This window comes from Oryctolagus cuniculus, chromosome 6 (assembly GCF_051225735.1).
Source record: "Oryctolagus cuniculus isolate XC-2025 breed Fujian yellow rabbit chromosome 6, ASM5122573v1, whole genome shotgun sequence".
Classification (NCBI taxonomy): domain Eukaryota; kingdom Metazoa; phylum Chordata; class Mammalia; order Lagomorpha; family Leporidae; genus Oryctolagus; species Oryctolagus cuniculus.
Genome location: NC_142872.1, coordinates 141040031 through 141052182, shown reverse-complemented (window position 1 = coordinate 141052182; position 12152 = coordinate 141040031).

The following is a 12152-nucleotide window of genomic DNA, read 5'->3' as shown; positions in this document are numbered from 1 at the left end:
GTAGTACAAGTTGGAACTGGAACTGGAATGCAAATGCAAGTCCATCCTAGTCTAGAGGTCTTGTTTTTAACTGCCTCGTAGTTGACCCTAAATTTTCTCTGGCTTCATAGAGCCTGAATAATAGAGGGAGAATCCCAAATAAGGCAATCTAGGCTCTGTTAGAATCTTTCCAAGTATAGTTCTCACTACTTCTACTCGGTCTGGGCTTGTTGCCTTATTATCATTTTACTTTCATTCATTCTTGATTTATTTTGTTCATTCAACAAACATAAAATGATGAAATGATGATAACAATGTATCTTTCATTAGTATTTGTGATGTGCCAGGAATTGTTCTGGGCTCCTTGCTGTTAGGAACTGTTATTGGTCCCATTTAATAGTTGATTAAACTGAGGGACAGGAGCATTGCATAATTTGTCCTGTATTAGTAAGCTAAGAGGTTGATGTTCCAACTAGTTGGGTCAACCCCAGAGACCTTATTCTTAAGAGCTACATTATCTGTGCTCATATGCCACATACTATTTTCCTTCTTTTTCCCCCCCTTAATATAACACTTCCTTTTATAATTACCATCATTTTTCTTTATTCATCAAAAGTCAACCCTTTTTTTTGTAAGATTAGGCTAAAATTCTTCAAAAGTTTCCTAAAATAAGCCACATCAGCTGGCATTGTCTGGATAGGGTGGATATCAGAAGACACATGCACTAAGTCTGCAAATCCTGTTAGAAGTAGGGTTATACTGAAGGGGCTTAACGTTTATAAGACCCTTCATGTCCTAGCAACGAGAAGGAGAGTGGATGGTTTTCAATGCCATTATCAGTGAAATATTATCTTGCGCATTAAGCGCATGTTTCCTTCATCCTCTCTGTGGTATACCAGGACTGCTGCTGGCTTATCAGCTCTTCCTCATTTTGCTTTTCTGAAAGTAAATATTGAGAAAGAAAAGTCTGAAAGCTGCAATGCTCTCATTCATGCAGAGATCATTGTCAGATGGATATTTCAATCTATGTTACTTGGAATTTTAAGAAAACTAATATTGGTAATAACAAACTATCTGTATAACAGATGTCCATCTCTCTCCAGCAGCTCTGCATAGCAGCTGTTCAGATGAGGTTTTCATGAGGCATAAAAAGTCTGGGACTGCTGTTCTATCTCCTGCATATTCTTATGTATTCAAAGCAGAAAAAAATGGCTCTGGAAAGAAAGTAAGGCAAATGATTGGAATGGGATTGCATTAATTTAGTGGTTTTTTTCTCAATTCATATATATATGCAGACTGTGAGACAGGACTTATGAGAAAAAAAGCTGAATGGATACCAAATATGTCCCTTTCATGTATGAAATATGCAGAACCACTTTCTTGCTGGATGATAATTCAATTTTATAGGGTTTGCAAATATTTTTCCCTCCAAATTTTAATATCAAGGGGACTCTCCAATTTAGAAATGAATATACTGCAGCTACCGAGGGCTTTACCTTGCTTAACCTTCCCAACAGAAGAGGTGGCTTGTTGTGAATGTGTTTGCATGTGTAGTTCAAGCTGGATTTATTTCATAATAGGTCAGCCTCACAATGTCCTAGCATCAAGGGAGGAGAGCAGAGAAGCCACACTAATTGCAGCCATGAAGAGCATGTAAGTGTTTTCATTAAAAGTCAATACTCATGCAGATTTTCAGTTCACCATCTGGCTCTCTCTGCGCTAATATTTGTAATGCAGGAAACTGATTTAGTTACCAGACTTCTTCATGAATTTGTCATACATTTATATGTATGTAAATGTGTCATGCATTACTTTCTATACATTTATACACTTTTACAATCCTTAGGTAAGACATGAGAAAACAGAAACATATTTTCTATATGTCATTATGTTTCTTAGATATTTTTAAAAAATTATAAAATATTGCTAAAATATGGTTTTAATTTACTGTTTAGGGGAGATAAACTTGACAATTCTCTTTACCTGTAAGTACTAATCCCAGGCACTGAAGAGATTTTGGGAAATTTATCCTAAATATTGAACTAAATTTACTTACAAAACTCTTGGTTTATGTTCAGGGAATTATACCCTGGAGAGGATAGTTCTTAATTTTAAAACATCTCTCTGGAAATTATAGTTTAGAAGGCCTTCCTATCCCAGTAGCACATGTAATCACAAACTCTGATTCATAGCTGATTTTGCTGTTTGTCTTATTAATTATTGCTTAATTTTATGTTGTGGTTCAGAAATGAAGATAACACTATTAACTAACATTCTTTGAATTTGTATTTAATTGATCTTAATATTAAAGGAGATTGTTTATTTGAACTTATTCCTTTGCTGATTAAGCAAACATGAGTCTTAATAATTAATAGGTTAAGTAAGTTGGGGAAATTTTAGAAATCATATTTCATTCAGTAAAAACGGTATATACTGGGCATGACTTTGGGTTCTGGGTGTTCATCAGTGGACTATCAGCAGTTGATAAATACTAGGACTGAAGTCTTTTATTATGTGCATTCCACTGTATAATAATCACAACAAGCTCCCTCCTCACTTTCAAAATAAGAAAACCGATGCTTAAGAAAGTCAAATAATTACCTAAGGCTGTACAGCCAAGAAATAATGGATCTAGGGTTTTTTTAAAAAATAGATATTTCTGGCATGGTTCATTGTTTATTTTTTCCTATTCTAACACAAGAAAATGTTAGTGGGTTTGGTGTTTTATATTCTGCTTTTTAGTAAAATTTCATCAAATGTTATAATTCAATCCCAATTAGTGATCCTCATTTATTTTACTTTTCCCATGTGATTGTCCTGTGATCATACTTTTCTATTTGTACTTCTGTACTTGTATTCACGTAATTTATTTCAGTTGAAATTTCACTGTTCTTCTCTTTCCTTGTTGATAAACACTGTTGTCTGTATCTCTTTTTAGGTTCAATGAAGACTCACTACCCCAACCCCAATCATCCTTAAGTTTCATTGATCTTTTTCTCTGAACTTCTCTAGTACAAACAGTTGATACACATAATTAGAGGCTGATTTATATAGTGCGTTGCCTTGTATTATTTATTTGCTACATTTTCCAACTACATTTTAACATTTTAAAAGTAATAATTATACCTTTTTTGAATTTTTGAGAATTTATTTATTTGAAAGATGAAGAGATAGAGATATTCCATCTGCTGTTATCCTCTAAATGCCCTCAACAGCTGAGATGAGGCTGAATCCAGGAGCCCAGAATGAAGTCTGGATCTCCCATGTGGGTACTTGAACCCTCTGCTGCTACTCTCAGAGTGTACATTAGCAAGAAGCTGGAATGGAAAGTGGAGCTAGGATTTGAACCTAGGCACTCCACTATGAGATGAGAGTGTCCCAAGCAGCATGTTATCCTCTGTGCCAATTGCCATTCATTAAAATACATAATTATATTTTTTGGTGTTCCTATCAAACTATCAGACTGACAATAAATCTCATTGCTATTGCACAGTAAAGAATAACTTAATAGACATAGAGCAGATTAGTATATGAAAAAAAAAAAAAAACATGAATCCCAAGTATAGTAAACAATGTAGTAAAACTGCTGCTTTGTGCTGTTTTTAATAAAATAGGGAATTGAAATAAATATGTGGAAAACACTATTTCCAAAATATTCTAGATATTTTTCTGATACGATTAAAATCTTTCACAGATGTCACCAGATGCCTGGTCTCCTTAAATGCAACCAATTTGAAATAATTTCAAAATATGAAAATCCCAACACATACTGTCAGTATGTTGTTCGGATGAGCTTGGTGGCTGCAGTGACTCGGGCACAGGCTGTGGGTGCTTATCATGAAATCTAGACAAGTGGAAGTTGGTGAGACTGTCAGTATGCCTCCTTCCTGGCTTTGATGACAGTGTGCCCCGATCATGGACACAAGTATTCTGGCGTATAACTGGAGATGAGTCATTAGGTTACCATGGCATTATAAAAATATTGTGTAACCCACACTTTATTGAGCATAAAGTGATTAAACAGCCATGCTCCCTGCTACTGCGGCCTTGGGATGTTTTAATGATGCTATGCAATAAGTGTCATGGTTGTTGCCTAAATGGAGGATCTGTGTCTAGTGCAGTCTCCAGGCAGGAACAGACTCTTCCCACCAGAGGGCTTTTAAAACCTCTTCCACACTGTGCTGGAGAAAGTGCATCATCTGAGTAGCAAATAACATTTTTTTTTTCCCCTGCAGACAGACAAGGACAGTGATGATAGACACAAAATGCTCAGTTAGAGCAATACAACAAAGTGTTACATAGCTATGTGAGGAGTTAAAAAGTACAAGTTTGGTTTCCAAAAACTCTACATTGAATGTTTATGTAAGCAAAAAACAAGTTTTGTTACTAGGAACCCTGAACTAAGAAACGATTGTTTTAGACCAGAGGAGGAAAATGAGAAACAAACAAAAAAATGAGGTCAGACTTTACCAGTACTGGAAATATTCTGTAAGCCTCACTCCTTCATACTACCACCAGCATAATATTATTAATTAGAAATATAATTATATGTCAGGCCCACACTAGATACTACAAAATCACAGAAGGGTAAACATGTGATTCCCGGCTCTTACAGGATTTATTGATTAATTGGAGGCAAAGAGATTAAAATAAGAATTATCCATTGATGTATAACCATGAAAATATTGTGAGATATGAAGAAAAATTACAGGTAATGGGGAATGAATGGATATTTTGACAAAGTGACTAAATAGAGCTCAGGAGATGGAAAAGTGGGGGAGTTTTTCTAAGAAAGTGTCATTTCGGCGGAGTTCTAAAGGATGAGTGGGTCATTAGATAGGCAATTCGGGTTATTGGTAAGGAAGTATGTAATGGGAGGTGGATTGTCATATGCCAAGCCTTGGCAATGTACGGATCTGGAAGTTCACTGGAATGGCTGGATATACAAAGAAAAGGATAGGTGAGGTTCTCGGGAAAACCTTCCAGGATCTAAAGAGATGTTGTTTAGTCTTTTAGTCTCAATAGTGGAAAGTTATGGAAGGTTTTAAGTTGAGAAGACAACATAATTGGCACTTTGAAAACACTATAAGTCTGTTTATAATGTAGAACATACTTTAAATGATAGGCCAGTTCAACAGAATGCGTTAGAAAGAAATCAAACAAATAATAAATCAACCCCTTCCTGACTCTTCTTTGAGCCAGAGGAAGGAGTAACCATATTGTTTCTTTTCAAGGCATGTTGAGGTGCAATTCTTGAGTTAAGAGGAAGAGGATGGAATATTGACTTATAAGGGGGCAGAAAAAATATGCTGCTAGTTGGGAGGTATGTGGGTTTGCTAGTCCTGAGACTGGCATGGGTGCGAGAGGTGACCAGATCTCTGCTTCATGAGTTCATGAATGCTGGTCTGTGTGCCTCTTGACTGTTGAGTGAGGGCGTGGCTTTGGGAACACCAAGTTATTAAGGGAGCAAAGAGGTAGAAATAGATTTCTTAAAATACTCCCTTTGTGTTTCTACAGCAAGGAGCATACGGATAGACCAGTGTGGTCAAAGCAGAGTTCTTTCCTTATTTTGCACAGCCCAAATTGGAGGAAAGGATCTCTAAATACTGCAGAGTGAATTTCCACTGATTAGCTAAGGAGGTGTGGAGCAGGACTGAGATGATCATGAATTGGTGTTTTAAGCCATCAGATTTGTTATGCAGCAGTAAATGACTGGAATATCTGAAATGGTCCATTTGTGATCTACTTGTTAGCACCATCCATTTCCATAGCTAACGACAAACAGTGGCTGTAGCAATTCTTTTCCCATCCTCTCTTCTCAGCATTCTTTAAGCTTTAAGTTTCCACATCACTTGTGAGTAATGTGTTATTATAAGAAGAGGCCTTCCTTGTAACTGAAGAATTTGCAATGTTTTCCAACCAGTTTATTTGTTGCTGGGAATTTGTCATGCTGTATCATAAATATTATGCTTCTGTACTTGTTTCTTAAAGACCACGTGATTTTCTTGGACAGTAGTAAGAACTATTTTAGCATTCTATATCATAGCACATGTGTTGATTGGGATAGGTGGCTATTTAGTATATATGTGTTTTACATAGGAAATCGGGGATTTTTATGTCCATATGTAATATAACTTTCCCATTTAAAACAATGAGAAATAAGCACCTGGTTAGTGTTTCTTGCCCAGAACATCAGATTTTCAGAAATAAATTACTAACATTTAGTGAGAGATGCCTATTTCAGATCTTCAAATTTCTTTAGTGGAGGACTCAAAAGAGAAATGGTTTCTCTGTCAGGTTACCACAGAATAGTGTGTGCAAGTGAGTGAACGGTACTGGGTTTGTTTTGGATATATCAATTAACTAGTGCTTTTCAAATATAGGAGAAGAAGCCAAGTAGGCAACTGCTTAGTAAGAAAACAGGAAAAACAAAACAAGACCAAAAAGAAAATTCTGGTAAATGTTCACAAGCAACCAGAAGTCCTTTACAGTGAATCAATTGTATCTGCATCAATAGATAAAAACTGTATATACATATATAGTGGGCCAGGAAGTCAAGCCCAGACATGCAGATTAACTCATCTATTTTACACAGATATCACCTAATAGTCATTCCTTTGAAGCCAGAAATTGAGGACAGATTGCTCCTGGTCATCGAAGTGATTTACAGAATCCTCATTTTAACTCGCATAGTGTGAACGGCTCAGGGATGAGCTGTATTTCATGTGCCCAGAGCGATCAACTCAGGCTCCTAAAGTGTTTAAATGTCACTATGCATATGAGAGAAATATAGCCATATATTTCTGTGAAATTCCATATATGTCCAAGTGAAATGCAAAGAACATATGTTCAGCCATAAATATGTTCATGTAAAGCAGTCTAGTCCTGCTGTGAGAATTCACATGCCAAGATATTTGAGGAAATGCAAATAAAGTACTTGGAAGTGTTCTTGGCACCTTGTAAGTGTTCAATAAATGTTAACTATAATAATAATATTGTTATTATTATTATTATTCTCCTTTTGTTTCTCCTCCTCTTCTATTCCTGCCCTCTCTTCCTCCACCTGCTTGTTGTATCTTTGAGCGTGCCATTGTAGTGACTGGTTTTCACCCACTCACTTTCAAAATCAGAGAGCTGTGATTAATTCTTTCCCTTGCCCTTCTACTTTTCCAGTGAATTCACTTCTCAGGTTAATTTCACTCTGACTGCCTTTCGTTCTCCTCTCCATTGCGTGTTCAAAACCACTGCCACATTTAATATACATGTTGAGTTTCATCTAGAAATCACTAACCCCAAATCCTGACTGAATTCCCCAGAAAGCAGTCTAACACATCTTGCATGTACTGCAAAGCAGGGAAATTGTAAAGATGAAGATACTTCAACTTTAGCAAACCTTTCGAGGATTTTTATATTAGAAAACCTTAAAAACACGCATTGAAGTTTCTCTACTCATTTCATTATTAGTAGTTCAGCATTGAGCTCATTTTGGCTGACTGCTGGGGATGGTAAAACCATGACATTTTCAAAATTCAGGAGTTCTAATAGTTTTTGATCTAATCAAACTTCTGCTTTTTCTTGACTTTGGCTGCTTCTTTCTGAAGTGCATTCATTTCAGGATGGTGACTGCCTCCGTAATGAAATGTCACTGCTCAAAAATCTAAAGTGTATGTATCATGATTAAAAATGACCGGCAACCATAAAGAAATGGGTTAGAGAGCATTCCATGATGTTGTGGAGTATGGGAAAGAACAGAGGGAACTATATGGTAAGGTTCAACATGAGAGGGTCGTGGTCTGCTGCTGTGTCATTGTCTTCCTGAGAGATTCTTTAGGGAGATGATGCTTCTGCACATACAGCATCTGTGCTCCAAGGGTGGGCGCGGCCTCCTGCTACGCCATGCCTGAGTGCATGCGGGAGAGCACCTCTGGGAGAAGGAAGAGGCAACGTTCCACTGCAGTGTGTATGCCAGCTCTTCAGAAAGTTGCCTGAAAATGCCAGTTGCTTGGGGAAGGGAGTACATCAGGCCCAGAGGAGCTGAGTTTAGGGGCCCTCCCTGTCGCTCCCTGTCTTCATGGAGGAACGACACAGGACCCTGCGCTGTTCTTTCGTCTGCTTGGCCCTTCCCGGGTTTGCTGCTGGTTCTTCCTGGGTTGGCTACCAACCCTTCCACCTCTGTGGAAGGGCGGTTCCCCCTAGCCACTTTCCCCACTTCCGCGGGGGAGCGGCACACCGCCGGCCGGCTCTCTCGGGGGCTGCACAGGTGTTCCTTCAGATAGATGTTCCTGGTGCATGTTGTCTCTCTCCTCCTTTATAGTCCTCTTCCACCAATCCCAACTCTGCTACCCACACGCCGAGTACGCTGCTCTCCTCCAATCAGGAGCAGGTCCTGCTGTTTATTGGTTGAACTGGAGGCAGCTGTGTAGAAGCTGTTTCTCCCTTCTCAGTGCCATATTGTGGGAGAGCAGATGCATAGAATAAGTCTTAATTCCAGTAACAGTCTAGTCCGAGTTGCTCCCCACACCTCCCTGCCATGGGGACAGGGTGGACTGAATGTTCTGATAGCTCACAGCGAGGCAGTGTGCATTTCAGTATTTATTCATTGGACCTCTCTGCTAATCTCTCTCTGCAATATCTTAATACTACCTAGGCTGTGTTGAAACTTATATCTCTGGTCCTGTTCCTTGTGATTCTCCCCTCCTCAAGCATCCTAAACTACTTTTTTCCTTTGAGGATTTCCTTTGCTATTTCTTTGGATGTTTTGCTTATATTCCCGACTTGACATCTGGAATATCCTACCATATCTTTTATACCAAACCTCTATCTTCACTTTTATGCTTATTACCTATACTGTTTTCCTGTTTATCCTACATATCTTTCTGAAATTAGATGGAAGAGCTGCTTCAGTAGATGATGACTCAATAACTTGTGTGCCGCCCAAGTTATATGGATATCTGAATTGAATTTTGGACTGCTGCTGGCTTAACACCTATCCCAGCCCTGGCTGTTGTCGGATTTGGGAGGTGAACCAGTGGATGGAATAGCTCTCCCTATCTGTCTCTCTCTGCTTTTCAAATAAAAATGCAAATAAATTAATAAATTTAATTTAAAAAAATAAAAGTGGTCTCTTTTATGAAGGCTTCCTTTCTCCTATGGCCCAAGTAATGGTAAATTAAATCTGTAGTTCCTTCCATGGGTCTCAGTCCCCATGGGCTTCCCATTGGATGGGGATTTCATAGGTGTGTGTGGTTCTGGTAACCCAGGTTGCACAATTCTTTCGAAACGTCGTAACCAGCTACACTCCAACTACTTCAGTTGTGCTCTAAGAGGCAACAATTTTCACTAATGTTCGTATAAAACCAGGTAGGCAAAATTATTCAAAGTCAGTCTCCTTATGATGCCTTTTTAAGTGATTCTTAAGAATTTTTACACATAATTTCTCATGATTTACCCTTATTTTAGAAATAAATGCCATTTAAACTATGTGTTTAACCTATTTCCTCTTTTGGTGCTGCATTTTGAATGAATTTTGGATCTTTACCTTTCGGAGTCATCACTTAAATAGGCACAATAGAGATTCTTAAACTGCCAGTAAGACAGACAACAATTAGGACTGCAGAAACATTTGAATTTTAAAATGTCTTCCTTGGAGCTGACCCTATGGTGCAGTAGGTTGATCCTGCACTTGTTTTGCTGGCATCCCATATGGGTGCTGGTTGCTACACTCCCAGTTCTCTGTTATGGAGTGGGAAAGCAGTAGAAGATGGCCAAAGTGCTTGGGGCCCAGTACCCATGTGGGAGACCTGGAAGAAGCTCCTGGCTCCTGGCTTCAGATCATCCCAACTCTGACTATTGCTGCCATTTGAGCAGTGAACCAGCAGATGGAAGACCTTTTTTTCTGTCTCTTTTTCTCACTGTCTTTGTAACTCTACTTCCCAAATAAATGAATAAATTTTTTTAAAAGATGACCTTGTTCCCATGGATATCTTTCCAAAATTTTAAAGATGTATAACACTATTAATTCAATAAGTATATATATGTAAATATAAAATATATATGATCTATATATTAAATATACTTATTCAATTAATTTTTAGACAGCCTTTGAAATTCAGGTGAATAAAGACTATTTCTAATTCACAAAATATATTTTTCTGGGAGAAAGATCAGGTAAAAATATCACATGATAACAGTGTTATGCTAGATTAGTGGTATCATGAGTAAAATTTCTTTCTACTTTTTCTAAAATTGTTTTTTGAATATTTTTAAAAGTTCTACAATTAAAGTAAGTAGTCATGGATTTTATGCTGAAATAGGTATTTTTCAATATTTATTCAATAAGTACGTTTGAGTGCATAAATGAATGAATTAACCAGAACATAGGAACTAGCATATATATTGGCACTGAGTACAAATTACAATTTCATGTCTGTATAAATTGTTCTGCTGCTCATGTATAATTGCTTTTAAATAGATAAACTAACGTGTGTTTTCATACAGTAAATCTGAATTTTTGATATCTTTACAGCTGAGGCAATGATACCATTTCATTGTCTTCTACCTTATTTTAGTTAGTTTTAAAATAATTTAATCGTTTCCCATCATTTTGTGGTGTAGCATAAATTGTTATCTAACCTTTTGTAAAATTTTGTCTTATCCATGCTTTTTGAACTCATATCAGCATGGATCTGTTTTTGTTGCTTTATTTCTATATTCCAAACTTGGCACTGGAAGTTCTGATGGCCATTTCATTGTAACGTGCCTTTAAGATTTGATAGAATAGCTTCCCTGTAGACATTTTCCATTCTAAGAGCTTCCTTGAAAGTCTTGCCACAATGCTTTCCATGTGCATTTTGCAATTTTATAATTTCAGAGATATCCTATTGAGATATTAATTGGTACTTTCATAAATAAGTTTAGAAGTCTTATTATCTTTGCTGTCTTAAGAGTACTGACCCAGGAAGTTTATTTTCCCTCATTTCTAATTTATGCCATTGAAGTTTTGACATATTATTATAAAGGTGTCTTAACACTCTTTAAAACTCACTTTATTTAAAACATGTTTGATTAACATATAATTATGTGGTACAGCACTAGCTGTGGGTGTGTGTGTATTTATAAAATAACAAAGCATAAACCATTCAAACCAGGCAGGTAGCCTTTCCATTGCCTTATTTTTAACTTTTGTTTGGAACCTACCAGCTCTTCTCTTGTAGTAGTTTATGTGGTATATAATACATTATTTTGAACTATAGTCTTCCTGTTATTCTATGGGACAAAAGAGTCTGTTAATTCTATCTGACTGCTTTAATACCCATCATCCAATCTCTTTCTATTCCCCACTCCCACCCCCTTAAACTCTTGTATTCACTATTTTAATTTAGATCAACTATTTTTCTCTTACTTCCACATATGAAAGGGAACATAAGGTATCTGTGTTTCTGTATCTGGATTATTTCATTTAACATAATGATCTCCAGTTCCATCAATTTTGGTGTAAATGTCAAGATTTAACTCTTTTTTATTGCAGAATAATATTCCACTATGTATTTATATCACATTTTCTTTATCCATTCATCTATCAATAGATATCTAGATTGATTTTATCTTGTGGCTATTGTGAAAAGTGCCAAAATGCACATGGAAATGCAGATATCTTTTCATGCGCTGATTTAATTTCCTTTGTATGTATGCCCAGACGTTGGATAGATGTATCACATGGCAGATATATTTTTTTAAAGATTTATTTGAAAGGCAGAGTTACAGAGAAACAGAAGCAGATAGATAGGTAGCTAGATAGATAGAGGTCCTCCATCCGCTGGTTCACTCCCAAGGTGGCTGCAATGGCTGAAGATGTGCCGATCTGAAGCCAGGAGCCAGGAGTTTCCTCCGGGTCTCCCACACAGGCTCAGAGGCCCAAGGACTTTGGGCCATCTTCTACTATTTTCCCAGGCCACATCAGAGAGCTGGATAGGAAGTGGAGCAGCCAGGACTTGAACTGGCACTCATATGGGATGCTGGTACTGCAGGTGGTGGCTTTACCCACTATGCCACAGCACTGGCACCTGGTATATATATACTTTTAATTTATTGAGAAACCTCCATACTGTTCTCCTTAATGGCTGTACCAATTTGCCTTCCCATCAACAGTGTATAAGGGTTTTCTTTTTTCCATA